Here is a 15541-nt window from a genome sequence, read left to right on the forward strand (position 1 = left end):
AGTCTTAATATAGTCTTCCTTGATTTGGTATGTTGGGTAGAGGTGGAGTGGAGGACAGTGATATTAAATATTTTCATGCTTCATTGCTAATGTTTCCTTTTATTAAATCCTGTCGATTAATATATCCATGTAAGAAAGTGAGATTCACCAGATGTTAAAGTGGGGACTTCTAGGCATTCTTATCCTGTGTTTAAGTTTTATTTTATTTATTTGCAAGGCATAGTGACAAAGGGAGAGACAGAGAAAGAGATCATCCATTGGCTTGTTGACTCCCCAGATGTGTGCAACAGCTGGGGCTGAGCCAGGCCAAAGCCAGGAGCCTGGAACTCCACCCTGGTTTGCCATGTGGGTGGCAGGGGCCTACGCACTTGGCCCATCTGCTTTCCTGGGTACATTAGCAGGAAACTGGATCAGAAGCAGAGCAGCTAGGACTCTAACTAGTGTTCTGATGTGAGATGCTGACATCACAGGCAGTGGCTTAATCTGCTGCGCCACACTGGTCCCATTCTTTTTCTGTTCTTCGCAGCTCTTGGAAGTCAGTAATGTATGTCTGATATATACTGATAACCATATTATAAAAACTGTAAGTCCTAGATGATAATGTGGTAGAGTGTGCTGTTGAAAATTCTATTCAATTAGAATGAATAGTTCTGGAAGGAACAGTTGTCCCTCTAGAATAAGATCAATTTACAAATTTACTTCTGGTCTGTCTTTGCAGAATAATCTGATTACTAATGAGCAGTCTTAAACAAGAGAGAGAGACATGATTTGGAAGGTATTCCCATTATTTTAAAATAATAGAGTATGCATTTATTTTATATGAAAGTAAATCTGATATAAACCAAAAGTTGTTACATTGTTTTATAATTTTTTTTGCATTGATATTTGCATTCTGGGACATGAACCAGTGAGTGGAAGGTTTCTATTTTTCTCTCTTCCAAATAAATAAAAATAAACATTTTTAAAAAGTCAGTTTGATTTTGCATATTGGCATATGCACTCTTCAGACACTTACATAGCTATTAACCATACCTTTTTTGAGTTTTATGGTCTGTAGTTGCCATTATAAATCAGTTAAAGACACACTTAATGAAAACACTCCTTCACGTTTTGTTTTCTGAATAAATGCTGAGACTTATGTAGTGTTGGCTTGCTCCAGGCAGGGCCGCCTTTACAGCCCCTTCCTCTGTGGAATTACGATTTCCATGCTCTGCTCCTTAAACTTGAGGTGTAATATCTTGTCTTTCTGGGTGTAAGTTGGATTGATGAGCTTCTTGGTGATGGAATGCTGAGTGTATACTGTTATTTGAATATAATTCGTCCTCTGAAACTGTTTGCCAGAGTGTAGACCCCAAAGTCTTGGTGTGGGGTGGGACTTAATCTGACAGTGGTGTTTAGAGGTGGGCTCGGATCAGGTTTTACGGGTGGAGGCTGTCTAAGGAGAGGGTTCCTGCACACTCTTGCCATGAGCTAATGCAGCCTGGTGGGCCCCACAGCAGAGCCCGTGCCATTGTGTGGACCTCCTCCTTCCAACACTCTGAGCCGGAACAGCCTGAATAACCTACCTTGGTTACTTCACCAGTATAATACGTGGAGTGTAGAATCCTTTATATGTTAATAAATTATTATCGTTTGTTACTAGATTGATGGCCCCATGTAGGGATAGTATCAGAACAGAGAAATGATAGCTTGAGTGACTTTCACTGTAGCCCTTGGGAAACAAATGAAATGGCTCCATCTAACAGTAGCAGTCTCTGTGCCTGCGGGCAGAGCCTGGCCCGCAGAAAGCTAGTCTGTCAACCAGTTCTTCATGCTGGCCACCTGTTTGGTTGACAGACCAGTTAGATCTGTCTGAGAACTGGGTGCTGGTGTGTCAGCCCGGCCTCTGAAGAGCTTTGGGCCTCAGGGAAGTCACTTAACCTCAGTGGAAGAATTTAGATTGGGTTGATTTGTAAACACACTTTTGATTCTTTATTTTCACAAATGTGATGTCTTCCCTATAATGCTGACGGGGAAAGACAAACCAGGCAAGTTGCAGTGAGATTGGGTGGTGTTGGACTTACAGTTTGTTAGAATTCTCTCCAGAATTCTCCTGTCAATCTGCTATAGCCCTTTTCTTTGAGGCATGCTTGTGATCTGTCTCACAGGAGCCCTCTAACCTGTGTCGAGTCACGTGGCCCAGAGGTAGAAAGGCAGGTGCCACTTTAAGGAAGGGAAGGAGCAGCACTGTCCTGATGCTAAAGCATCTCTCACCTCCAGGGCTCATTAGTCTTCCTGGCAAGACTTGGTATTTCCAGTCTTTACATCAGAAGCTCTTTTACCCAGTTCATCTTAAGCAAATTCATGGAAAATAGAAATTAAAGGTAGATTTATTTTAGTGCATAATTTTTTTGAGTTACATACATGATTTTTTCATAATACTCATTTTCTGTGAATTTATTGAAAACCTCTGGTTTTTCTCACTCTAAATACCTGTGTTGTTCCCTACTAGACCTATGAAGGATAATCAGTAGGATTGTACTGTGAATTGTAAATGAATCTTTAAATACTAGTCTTTGTCCTCAAATTAAAAAAAATCTCGAACTTCTCTTCTTGATAACGTTATCTTGATTAGTGTTGTTGAAGAATGCCAACTCTGAAATCAGGCTGGTCTACATTTAAATTCTGACTCTTTTGTATTAGCTTTGTGAGCCTTGTTCAAGTTATGACTTCTCTGTCCTTTGTTTTTTCCATTATGAAATAAGGATTATAATAGCACTTTCTAAGCATTTTTATGAGAATATAGTAAGTGCCTGGGATATAATAAATATTGATTAACAAATGTTAGGAGGCCATGGTTATCATCCATTTATCACTCTAGGAACTTCCTAGTTTTGCTTTGTCACCATCTAGCTTTTTTTTTTTTTTTTTTTTTTACAGGCAGAGTGGATAGTGAGAGAGAGAGAGACAGAGAGAAAGGTCATCCTTTTGCCGTTGGTTCACCCTCCAGTGGCCGCCACGGCCCACGCGATGCGGCTGGCGCAACGCGCTGATCCGAAGGGAGGAGCCAGGTGCTCCTCCTGGTCTCCCATGGGGTGCAGGGCCCAAGTACCCAGGCCATCCTCCACTGCCTTCCCGGGGCACAGCAGAGAGCTGGCCTGGAAGAGGGGCAACCGGGAAAGAATCCGGCGCCCCGAGCGGGACTAGAACCCGGTGTGCCGGCGCCGCCAGGTGGAGGATTAGCCTAGTGAGCCCCGGCACCACCCACCATCTAGCTTTCTTCCCTAGTCTGTAGTAGGTCATTGAGACCATGGTTCTAGCTAAGGTATGTCCTTCTCTTTGATTTCTAAAGTTTCTGCCTTAGGTCCAGCCATACTCCCCAGAATAATATAGTAAATTTTCTGATGCCAGACTCCCCCCCACTTACACACACACACCTTTTTAAAAAAATTTATGTTTATTTATTTGAAAGACAGAGTTATAGATCTTCCATACACTGGTTCACTCCTCAAATGGCCACAATGGCCAGGGCTGAGCCTGGCTGAAGCCAGGAGCCAGCCCTGTCCTGGTCCCCCACATTGGTGGCAGGGGCCCAAGGATATACTTGGGCCATATTCTTCTGCTTTCCTAGGTGCATTAGCAGGGAGCTAGATCAGAAGTAGAGCAGCTGGGACTGGAACCTGCATTCATCACGGGGAGCAGCTTGACCTGTTGTGCTACAGTGCTGACCCCAAACCCTCCCCTTTTTAATTCTCTCTCCATAGCCCCATCATAAGTACTTTTTAAAATATTTATTTGAAAGAGTGACAGGGAAGGAAAGAGAAGCAGGAATTTTCTATGACCCATGTAAAGCATGCTTATTCAGACCCTCATCTTTCATTTTTTTTTATTTTATTTTTATTTATTTATTTATTTTTTTGACAGGCAGAGTGGACAGTGAGAGAGAGAGAGACAGAGAGAAAGGTCTTCCTTTGCCATTGGTTCACCCTCCAATGGCCGCCGTGGCCGGCGCACCGCGCTGATCCGATGGCAGGAGCCAGATACTTCTCCTGGTCTCCCATGGGGTTCAGGGCCCAAGCACTTGGGCCATCCTCCACTGCACTCCCGGGCCACAGCAGGGAGCTGGCCTGGAAGAGGGGCAACCGGGACAGAATCCGGCGCCCCGACCGGGACTAGAACCCGGTGTGCCGGCGCCGCAAGGTGGAGGATTAGCCTAGTGAGCCGCGGCACCGGCCTTCATCTTTCATTTTTAAGTTGGCTGGTTGTCTCTGGTATTTTTGAACTTTAATGTTTTCGGCTTATTTTCCTTGTCTGTCTCTCATTTGGACTATAGATGCCTCTCAAGTGAATATCTTACTGATTTTTTAATTTCATTTCCTCACTTTGTGCCTGGGAATTCATTATATTGACTGAGGAGCGGTACTCTATCCAGTTGCCTCCTGTTTCCATTTTTGAAAGTCTGACAACAAAAGGGTACATCCTGAAAGAAAAGGCCGAGTGCAGGGGCAGCTCCACGGTCCTCATGTCGAGAACTGAAAGAGGAGTTTGGGAGGAGAGGAGCCTAAGGAGTTGAGAGTAAGGACGAAAGATGATATGATTGAATGCTGAGATTAATGTCCTTTACAATTCAGTAAGAATAGAGGTCATTTTAAAAATCAATTTAAACATTAATTTTACTTGCAGTCTTCATACATTATTGGCAGTATCACTATAAACATCAGGAGATTTATGTATTTGCTTCAGAAATGGAAAAGGAAAGCAAGCTAAAAACTCTTCCGTTGTCATTAACCTAGAACAGGAAAGAAACTCTCGCTAAGGCAACAAATTGTATCAGGGAAAGAGGAAGTAGGTTAATTCCTGGAGTTTGTGGAAAGATTCCTTATTTAGCAGGAAAGCTTGTCTTCCTCACAACTGACCAGCAACATTCCCTTTCATCCCTTTGCGATCCACACTCCATAGGCGCTGCCTGCTAATATTCTTTTTTTTTTTTCCTTAAAAGATTTATTTATTTATTTAATTGAGAGGCAGAATTACAGAGAGAGTGAGAGACACTCTCAGACACTCCATCTGATGGTTCACTCCCCAGGTGGCTGCAGTGGCTGAAGCTGGGCCGATCTGAAGCCAGGAGCCAGGAGCTTCTAGGTCTCCCACGTGTATGCAGGGGCCCGAGCACCTGGGCCATCCTTCACTGCTCTCCTAAGCCATCAGCAGGGATCTGGATTGAAGGTGGAGCAGTCACTACCAGCACCCATATGGGATGTGGGCACTGCAGGTAGAGGCCAAACCTACTATGCCATAGCGCCACCCCCCTGGCAGTTATATCTTACATCTCAGGTTGAAATATTCCATGTAAATCCTACAGAGACCCTTATTATGATGAGTATAGTGTATTATTGCCAGTTATATACTTTGGGTTCTATTGGGGTAGATAACTTATAGTCTGGTTTGGAACCCAACTGTTATTTACAATGTTTCTCCATGGTGAATCTGAATCCTAAGAGTTAAAACTGAACTTTTGAAATGTAAGCATTTTGTGCAGTTTGTATTGTCTTGAGCAAAGGAATTCATTGTTTTTTTGTTGTTTTATATATATATATTTTTTTAAGAGGGAGAGAGAGAGACAGGGAGAGGAACCTTCCATTGGCTGGTTCACTCCCCAGGTGGCCACAACAGTCAGGGCTGGGCCAGGCCAAAGTCAGGAGCCAGGAGCTTCATCCAGGTCTCCCACGTGTGTGGCAGGGGCCCAAAGCACGTGGGCCATCTATCGCCTGCCCCTGAGTACACATTTTTGTAACTGCTCTCACAGTGTACTGAAGTAGTGAGTAATGGATGACACAACACTGGAGGGTCATTTTAGGTAGGGCAGTTACGAAGGGCTTCTCTTAGAACATGGACTTGAAGCTAACATCTGAAGGGTGAGAGGGAGACAGCACGAGTAAGGGCACTGAGGCTGAGATGAGCTTACTTACCAGACAGATCTCAGAACTGAAACAAAGGCTACAGAGGAAGCATGGGTAGCACGGGATGGGTTTAGATGGTGAAAAGGCCATGTGGTGTGAGGCTTTGTAGACAGTAGTGAGGCACTTGGGTTTTGTTTAAGTACAGCTGGAAGCTGTTAAAAAGAATTTTCAGCAGAGGCATGATTAGAAAGTGCTGAGTAGACCACTCAGACTGTTCTCTGGAAAGTGCTGGATGGAACCAAGGAGGACCATTGGGAGCTGCTGTAATGGTCAGTGGAAGCAGTGAAGGTAGGATGAACTAGAGCCCTGATGGTGGAAAATGAGGGGGAGGTTTTCAGAAGTGGAATTGACAGAGTTTGCTGGTACATGTTGGGAGTGAGAGAAAGTGACTTTAGATTCCGGGACTGAGCAAACTGATTGATTGTGATCCTAGTGAGTAGCAGGAAGCGTAGGACAAGCTGTTGTTTGAGCTGCTTTGAGATAGCTGTGATAGAACCAGGCGGAGACGTGAGACAAGCAGTAGATACACACCTGTCACTCTGAGCAGAAACTGAGGCTAGAAATAAATGAGGGTGTTGGAGCTGGGGAGTGGATGAGGTGCCTAGAGAGGTAGTGTAAGGACAGGACGTGGTTACTAGGAGACGGGAAGGGCCACGGAACGTGGGTAGTAGAGTGGGTTTTCGATAGAGAGGAAGAGAGGCTTCTTTCATCACTACGTAAGGAAGCTCATCTGAGTACACATCCGAGAAGGCTTGTGTGTTAGGCTGACATGAAAGTAAATGCAGTTCAGTCTGTTGGCTGCTGTATATTTTTTGTCAGTGGAGTACCTCATTATCTGTTGAGGTCAGAGGATTCTGAGAAATTCAAAGAAGGTTGTTAAGATCAATGTATAGTGATGGTTAGAAGCATAGTAGGATTGGCCCATTGTGTCGTGGACCTGTTGATTGTAAACTTAGGGCAATTGTTTTACTATCTGGCTGTGAAGTGAGAGGGAGAGAGTGCTAAAAGTTGAAAGAGGAGTGAGTAGGTAAATGGAAGACGGAAGCCTTTGATAAAGCTCCCTGGTCGGTCAGTTTGCATGGCTTGCTTATGGTAGTGTTTGTTAGAACAATTGCCAAGCAGTATTGTTACCAGCACAGTAGGATTGGTAAGTAGTATGCTTTATGATTAGTAAAGACAAGGTAAGCTTTTTTTTTTCTTTTTAAAGATTTATTTATTTATTTGAAAGTCAGAATTACACAGAGAAAGAAGGAGAGGCAGAGAGAGAGGTCTTTTATCTGCTGGTTCACTCCCCAATTGGCCACAATGGTTGGAACTGAACCGATTCAAAGCTAGGAGCCAGGAGCCTCCTCCAGGACTCTGACACAGGTATAGGGGCCCAAGGACTTGGGCCATCTTCTACTGCTTTCCCAGGCCATAGCAGAGAGCTGCATCGGAAGAGGAACAGCCAGGACTCGAACCGGTACAAATATGGGATGCTGGTACTGCAGGCAGCAGCTTTTCCCGCTGTTGCCACAGCTCCGACCCCATAGCTAAACTTTTGAATATGGTAATAGTTATATTATCTTACTTGAGTTCAAGAGGATCCTAAAACAAAGGAAACAGCAGAAATAACAATACTTCAGTTAGCAGAATACATAGATACACACACAGAGCAAAAACAAAGCATTTGGCACAGTGGGTAAGATGCTGCTTTGCCTGCATTGCATATCAGAATGTCGGATTTGAGCCCTGGCTCTTCTGCTTCTGATCCAGGTTCCTACTGATGTCCACCCTGGGAGGCAACAGATGATGTCTCAAGTAGTTGGGTTCCTGCTATCCATGTGGGAGACCCATATTGAGTTCTGGGCTCCTTGGTGTGTGGCCTGGTCAAGCCTTGGCTGCTGCAGGCATTTAGGGAGTGAAGCAGCAGGTGGAAGATCAATCTGTATCTTTTTCAAGTGAAATGAAAATAGTATATGTATATATACTACGTATGTATGTACTAAATATATACTACATATATATGTCATACTGTATATGCATATATATCTCAAACTTCTATAAATCAGACACAACATTTATATTACATTAGGTAATCTTTGACAGGAAACTTCATTTTGATGTGTAAGTACATGGAAACTGGGGACATATACCTTTTTACTATATATATTACTATATATTATATCTATTATGTATTACATAATATGAACTTTGTGTCTGATTTATAGAAGCTTGAGAATGCTGAACAAATTTTGCATTTCTCATCTGAATGAATCTTTTTTTTTTCTTTTGACAGGCAGAGTTAGACAGTAAGAGAGAGAGAAAGGTCTTCCTTTTCCATTGGTTCACCCCCCAAATGGCTGCTAAGGCCAGAGCCTTGCGGCCGGTGCACTGTGCCAGTGTGAAGCCAGGAGCCAGGTGCTTCCTCCTGGTCTCCCATGCGGGTGCAGGGCCCAAGCACTTGGGCCATCCTCCACTGCCTTCCCAGGCCACAGCAGAGAGCTGGCCTGGAAGAGGAGCAACCGGGATAGAATCCGATGCCCCAACTGGGACTAGAACCCAGAGTGCCAGCGCTGCAGGTGGAGGATTAGCCAAGTGAGTCGCAGCGCTGGCCCTGAATGAATCTTAGATAAATGTATACCTAAAACATTTGGAAGCAGAAATTCAAGCCACTTAAAAGTAACATCTAACCAATTCTTCCTTCTAAATGCTTACCAATAAGAGATCCTTTTTTTTTTTTTTTTTTTTAAGAGAAACTTGTTTTATTCATTTATTTGAAAGGCAGAGGGAGAAACAGATTTTTTCCAGCAGCTGGAATAGCCCGCAACAGCAGGGGCTGGTCCGGGCCAAAGCCAAGAGTCAGGAGCTCTATCCATCTGGTCTCCCATATGGGTGGCAGGAACCCAGTCCCTGGGGTCCTCATCTCTGTCTTCCAGGCACATGAATGAAAAGCTGCATTGGAAGTAGATGCAGGACTGGAACACAGGCTCTCCAGTACAGAATGCTGGTGTCCCAGGTAGTGGTTTAATCTGCTTTGCCATCACGACCACCTCAGAAATATTTGTTTGTTTTGTTTTAAAGATTTATTTATTTATTTGAAAGGCAGAGTTAAAGAGAAAACAAGAGACAGTGAGAAATCTTCCATTTTCTGGTTCGCTCCCCAAATGGCTATGATGGTTGGGGCTGGGCCAGGCCAAAGCCAGGAGCCTGGTCTCCATATGGTACAGGAGTCCAAGCCCTTGGGACATTTTCCACTGTTTTCCAAGGCCATTGGCGGGGAACTTCGTTGGACGTAGAGCAGCCAGGACACAAACTGTGCCTGTATGGGGTGTCGGCGCTACAGGTGGTGGCCAAACCCACTGTGCCACAACACCAGCCCTGGAAATAATTATTTTTAAAATGTAGTTATGGAGCCAGGGCCACGGCTCACTAGGCTAATCCTCTGCCTTGCGGCGCCGGCACACCGGGTTCTAGTCCCGGTCGGGGCGCTGGATTCTGTCCCGGTTGCCCCTCTTCCAGGCCAGCTCTCTGCTCTGGCCAGGGAGTGCAGTGGAGGATGGCCCAGGTGCTTGGGCCCTGCACTCCACGGGAGACCAGGAGAAGTATCTGGCTCCTGCCATCGGATCAGCGCGGTGCGCCGGCCGCAGCGCACGGGCCGCAGCGGCCATTGGAGGGTGAACCAACGGCAAAGGAAGACCTTTCTCTCTGTCTCTCTCTCACTGTCCATTCTGCCTGTCAAAAAATAAATAAAAATAAAAAAATAAAAAAATGTAGTTATGGAGCAGTGCTGTGGCGCAGTGAGTTAAAAACCCCGGTCTACAGTGCCAGCATCCCGTATGGGAGTCAGTTTGCGTCCTAGCTGCTCCACCTACTATCCAGCTTTCTGCTATGGCCTGGGAAAGCAATGAAAGAGGCCCAAGTCCTTGGGTCCCTGTATTCCTGGGGGAAACCCAGAGGAAGTTCCTGGCTCCTGGCTTTGGATCAGCTCAGCTCTGGCTGTTGAGTCATCTGGGGAGTGAACCAGCAGATGGAAGACCTCTCTCTCTGTCTCTACCTCTCTCTGTAATTCTGTCTTTAAAATAAATAAAATAAATCTTTAAAAAAGAAGATGGCCCACACCTTTGAGCCAGTAGCTTCTTCCACATTACCCACATGGGTGCAGTAGGCCAGTCTCTGCTGCTTTCCCAGGCAGCTTAGCAGGGAGCTAGATCTGTGAAGTAAAGTACGAGGAATTGAACAGTGCCCATAAGAGATCCTGGGCCATGGTTGGTGGCATCTCTACCTGCTACACCACAGTACCAGCCCCACAGACAGTATATTTGTAAAGTAAATATACAGCCTCTCCCTGAATTTGAGGAGCATCCTGTTTCTCTTGATGGAGGGAATCTTGCTTAATTCAGTTATAATGTTTTAGCAATTGGGGGCTGGTGCTGTGGCACAGTAGGTTAATCCTGTGGCACCGGCATCCCACATTGGGTACTGGTTCTAGTCCTGGCTGCTCCTCTCCAATACAGCTCTTTGCTGTTACCTGGGAAAGCAGTAGAAGAGAACATAGCTCAAACGCTTGGGCCCCTGCACCCGTGTGGGAGACCTGGAGGAGGCTCCGGGCTCCTGGCTTCAGATACGCCCAGCTCCGGCCATTGCAGCCTTTGGGGAGTGAACTGGTGGATGGAAGACCTTTCTCTCTGTCTCTCCTTCTCACTGTCTGTAACTCTGCCTCTCAAATACATAAATTAAATCTTTAAAATAATAATGTTTTAGCAATTTGCAATTTTCATGATTTGAGTTTGAATGCCTATCAAATATTATGTGCAACATAAGTACTGTGCAATTTAGATTGGTAAAATAAGAGGCACAGGAATAATTCTTAGCAGAATCCTGGCACAATGTTTTAAAGAATTAATGGGTTTTATTAAAATTTAATATAAAAGTAAGAACTTAGCTAAGTATTTCTTGATTCCCGAAGAATTATGAAAGATGCCAAAGTTACTCATAAATCATGAGATCTTTTCTCAAATAAGGAAAATAAGCTATCTTTCTAATAGAATAGTTTTTTCTTCCTTACTCTTTCACTCCAAGAAAGCTTGTATTTGTGGGTGGTTGCTTCTAAAACTCTAAAATCAAAAAAATTTAAAGCCCAGTCTATCAGATAAAGGAAGTTTGTACTGTACCTGGAGGAGAACTAGAAATCATGACTTTGGGAAAATTGACTGTTGGAGTGTGTTTTGAGCTTGATCTCCTTTTTGAGTGGTGGTGTAATGCTGATGAATGAGTGCTCTGGTGATACTTGCTAACTCCTACCGTGGCAAGCGTCAGGCTATTTCTGGGTGCCTGCACATGCGTCCTGCATTCAGTTGTCTAATATTTTTGGTAAGATTTATTTATTTATTTATTTGAAAGAGTTACAGAAGGAGAGGAAGAGACCTCTCCCTTATGACCTCTCTCTTGACGGAGTGATCTTCCATCAGCTGGTTCACTCCCCAAGTGGCTGTAATGGCCAGGGCTGGGCCAGGCTGAAGCCAGCAGCTTCTTCCTGGTCTCTCATGTGGGTGCAGGGGCCCAAGCACTTGGACCATCTTCCACTGCTTTCCCAGGCCACAGCAGGGAGCTGATGCGGAAGGAGAGCCAGCAGGTTGTGAACTGGTGCCCGTATGGGATGCCAGCACTGCAATTGCAGCTTCACCTGCTCTGCCACAGTGCGGGCCCCCTTTTCTCTACTTCTTATCACCCAGCCATGGTTAGTTAAGCCCGCATTCATCATTTCTACTGTCACACAAACTTCTTGCGCACACTCTGTGGTTTTCAGTCTTGCATATCCCATCACTGTAGTTTTCAAAATTTTCAGTAATGATTTTGAAATATCAATCACCCCTGTCTAAAACTGGCCACCAGAAACACTTTCCCAGCTTCTGACATAATTTGGTTTGAGAGAAAGCACCAAGGTGATGGAGTAGGAGAAGCCATCCTTCATCCCTCCACAAGGAACATGTTTAGATACCTCTCCACAAACCAAAATAGCCTTAGTGCTAGAATAGTGTGCCTCTTTGTGCATAGTAGGTGTATGGAATAGCTGTTTGTTGAGTTGACTGTTTTTACAGGCACTATTCAAAGTTCATGCTGTGTAGTAGTGCTTCTTCTAAAATTAATGCTGGCTAGGTTGGTAGTGTGCTGAGTCTTAAGTACGGTACCAAAAATCTTTGTGAACATAGGAAGGTACTTCAAAAAACTCATGGAAAATGGAATTTAAAAAGTTTATTTTCATGTGAAACATTTGAAGGCCTTACATAGTTTGTTGTGATATGCATTGTCTGTGAACTTTTTGAAGATTCCTACAGTGCATGGATTTAAAATACTTTTGCATAAAATAAACCTACTTTTTTTTTTTAATACTTATTTGTTTGAGAGGTAGAGTTACAGACAGAGGGAGAGACAGAGAAGTCTTCCATCCACTGGTTCACTCCCCCAGATACCCGTAACTCCTGGCTGGAGTTGTGCTGCAAAGCTGGGATCCAGAAACAACTTCTAGGTCTCCAATGTGGGTGTGGGGGGGCCCAAGGACTTGGGCCATTTTCTACTGCTTTCCCAGGCCATAGCAGAGAACTGGATCAGAAGTGGAGCAGCAGGGACTCGAAACCGGCACCATATGGGATGCTGGCACTGTAGGTGGTGGCCTTATCCGCTACACCACAGCGCTGGCCCCAACTTGCCTTTTAATTCCATTTTCTTCACATTTCTTCAAGTGCCTTCGTGTATCACAAGCTCCCACAATCCAATCTGTCCATAGTTTGGCATAATCTTTGTTTTTTTGTTTTGTTTTGTTTTGTATTTTTTTTTTTTGATTTATTTATTTACTTGGAAGAGTTACAGAGAGAGGGGGAGATAGAGAGCTTCTCCCATCTGCTGGTTTACTCCTCAGATAGCTGAAGCCAGGAGCTTCATCCAGGTCTCCAGCGAGGGTGGCAGGGGCCCAAGCACTAGTGCATTTCCCAGGCCATTAGCAGGGAGCTGGATCAGAAGTGGAGCTCCCAGAAATTGAACCGGTTTCCATATAGGATGTTGGCACACTGGTGGCAGCTTTACCTGCTATGGCATGCTGGCCCCCAGCATAATCTTTCACTTTGCCATCAGAATGTTTTTGGTTTGTGTCTTTTGGCATGAGGGCTACTTGCTTTCTGGGATTTTTCTGGTGTCTGTTTCTGCTTTTATCTTGTGTAATCCCCCCATATTGTTACTTGGCTGTTATTTCTCTGAGTAAAAAGCCTGGTCTTAGCTGTGTTGCTAGTCGGCAGGAGAGCTTCCTAACTTTTGGGCATACAACCACCTGTAGGGCATCTAGTACACAGTCTTTGAGCCCTGTGCCCTTCCTGCCTGTGTGTTCTAGCTGGGTGCAAGTGAGCTGATCCTTCATTGAAAAACATGTGGAACTGATGGGGAGGCTCAGGTTTTGAAGGGAAAGACAGACATCAGGGGAGGTACGTGTTTCTGAGGTCAGAGTTTGAGACTTAATGGCTGGACAGTTGAGATTTTACTGCACGATTACCTGGTGAAGTCTTAAGATGACATTGCTTGCAGCAGGGGCCTGCAGAGTCATTTTGTAAAAATCCAGGTACTTGACACTTGGGAGTTTGTGGACCTTGAGGTCTCTGGCAAGAGTACACTACTCTGATGTAGTGTAGAAGCAGTCACAAACACAGATGGGTCTGGGTGATTGTGACCACACCCCATAGAATATTTATGTACAAATTTGGATTTTATGCAGAAGTTATATGAAGTTTTGATTCCCACTATCCCCAACCACTGAAAAATATAAAAAACTGTTATTACCTAGAGGGTCATACAAAGACAAAAGACAGGATTTGGTCCTGAGTCACTCTTTGCCAACTCCTTTCTTGTAGTAACAAGGGTCCAGTTACATAATTTTGACTTGAAGTCCAATTTTTGGCCAATAGTCCTTTCACACACAGCACATTGCTGTTAATGTGCTTGTGGCAAATTGGCTCTTTTTTTTTTTAAATTAAAAAATTTTTTTTTTAATTTGAGAGGTAGAGTTACAGGCAGTTACAGGGAGAGAGAGAGAGATAGAAAGAGGTCTTCCATCTGCTGGTTCACTCCCCAGATGGCCGCAACAGCTGGAGCTGTGCCAATCCGAAGCCAGGAGCCTCTTCCAGGTCTCCTGTGCTGGGGCAGGGACCTAAGGACTTGGACCATCTTCCCCTGCTTTCCCAGGCCATAGCAGAGAGCTGGATCAGAAGAGGAGCAACCGGGACTGGAACTGGTGCTCAGGCAGAGGATTAACCTACTACGCTATAACGCTGGCCCCCAAACGGGCTCTTTATTAAAGCTTATCTGTCACATGTACTCCAAAGAGCTCTGGCAGGTTGGTCTTTGTCCTTTGTGTTTTAGCACCTGCTGCTGGACCACAGTGATTGAGTCTGTCATTTATTATGCCTTTATAGCGTGGATTTTGCTATCCTGCCACTGTGCAATCTTTCAGGTTTGTAACAGGTGCTGTCGAGACCCTTTTCTCAACCGCTGCTCCACTGCAGCTGTGGCGCGCAGAGCCCCACATCTGTCAGCTTCTGCTCAAGCATGGGCATCTCTCGGCCTGTTCTGCCTCAGCGCGGGAGAGCCAGTCCAGTCTCTGGCAGGCAGCTCAGAAGTGCTAGAAGTTTAGTGGCTGTGGAGCAACCCTAAACCAAAGACGGGGGAAGATACCCTGACCTTCTCCTTTAACAATTTTTAAAATTTTTTAATTTTCATTTTATTTGAAAGGCAAAGAAACAATGCCTGTGGGAATTTGACTTTTACTTGGTAAACCATTTGTGTGTGTGTGTGTGTGTGTGTGTGTTTAAGTTACAGATTAATGTCTTAAAGTTAATAAGCTCTTTTTAAAACTGTATTAAACATAAGTTCGTATAAAAAGTATGATAGTCTTTATTTGCGATATGGTTTTCTCTCAGGTCTTTTTTCTTCCCCTGGAAGACTTTGTTAAGCCATTGTTCTTTTTTGGAAATACCACTTCTCCCTTTTTTGGTACTTTTTTTTTTTTTTTTTTTTTTTTTTTTTTTTTTTTTTTTTGACAGGCAGAGTGGACAGTGAGAGAGAGACAGAGAGAAAGGTCTTCTTTTGCCGTTGGTTCACCCTCCAATGGCCGCCGCGGCCAGTGCGCTGCGGATGGCGCACCGCGCTGATCCGATGGCAGGAGCCAGGAGCCAGGTGCTTCTCCTGGTCTCCCATGGGGTGCAGGGCCCAAGCACTTGGGCCATCCTCCACTGCACTCCCTGGCCACAGCAGAGGGCTGGCCCGGAAGAGGGGCAACCGGGACAGAATCCGGCTCCCCGACCGGGACTAGAACCCGGTGTGCCGGCGCCGCTAGGCGGAGGATTAGCCTAGTGAACCGCGGCGCCGGCCCTTTTTTGGTACTTAATAAATTTAACATATAATTGAGCCAGAAAGCCTTTACTTTTATTGCTACTTTGAAAGTTAGCTGAAGCTAGATCTTTATTGCTGCATGTGTAATGTTAGCGTCTGCCTTATATAGGAATAGCCAGATCTTGTGTAATTTATGTTCTTTTCATATTTGGTTTATTTTAGTTTGCTTGCGTGTTGTCTAATACTTG

The 15541-nt window shown here is 44.7% G+C and overlaps 1 protein-coding gene across 6 annotated transcripts in view; it reads left to right on the forward strand.

The window, feature by feature from the left end:
* Nucleotides 1-15541, forward strand: part of FERMT2 (FERM domain containing kindlin 2) — an 82322-nt gene that overhangs the window by 15728 nt on the left and 51053 nt on the right. The window lies entirely within an intron of this gene.

The sequence above is a fragment of the Oryctolagus cuniculus genome, chromosome 12, assembly GCF_051225735.1.
Source record: "Oryctolagus cuniculus isolate XC-2025 breed Fujian yellow rabbit chromosome 12, ASM5122573v1, whole genome shotgun sequence".
Taxonomy (NCBI): Eukaryota; Metazoa; Chordata; class Mammalia; order Lagomorpha; family Leporidae; genus Oryctolagus; species Oryctolagus cuniculus.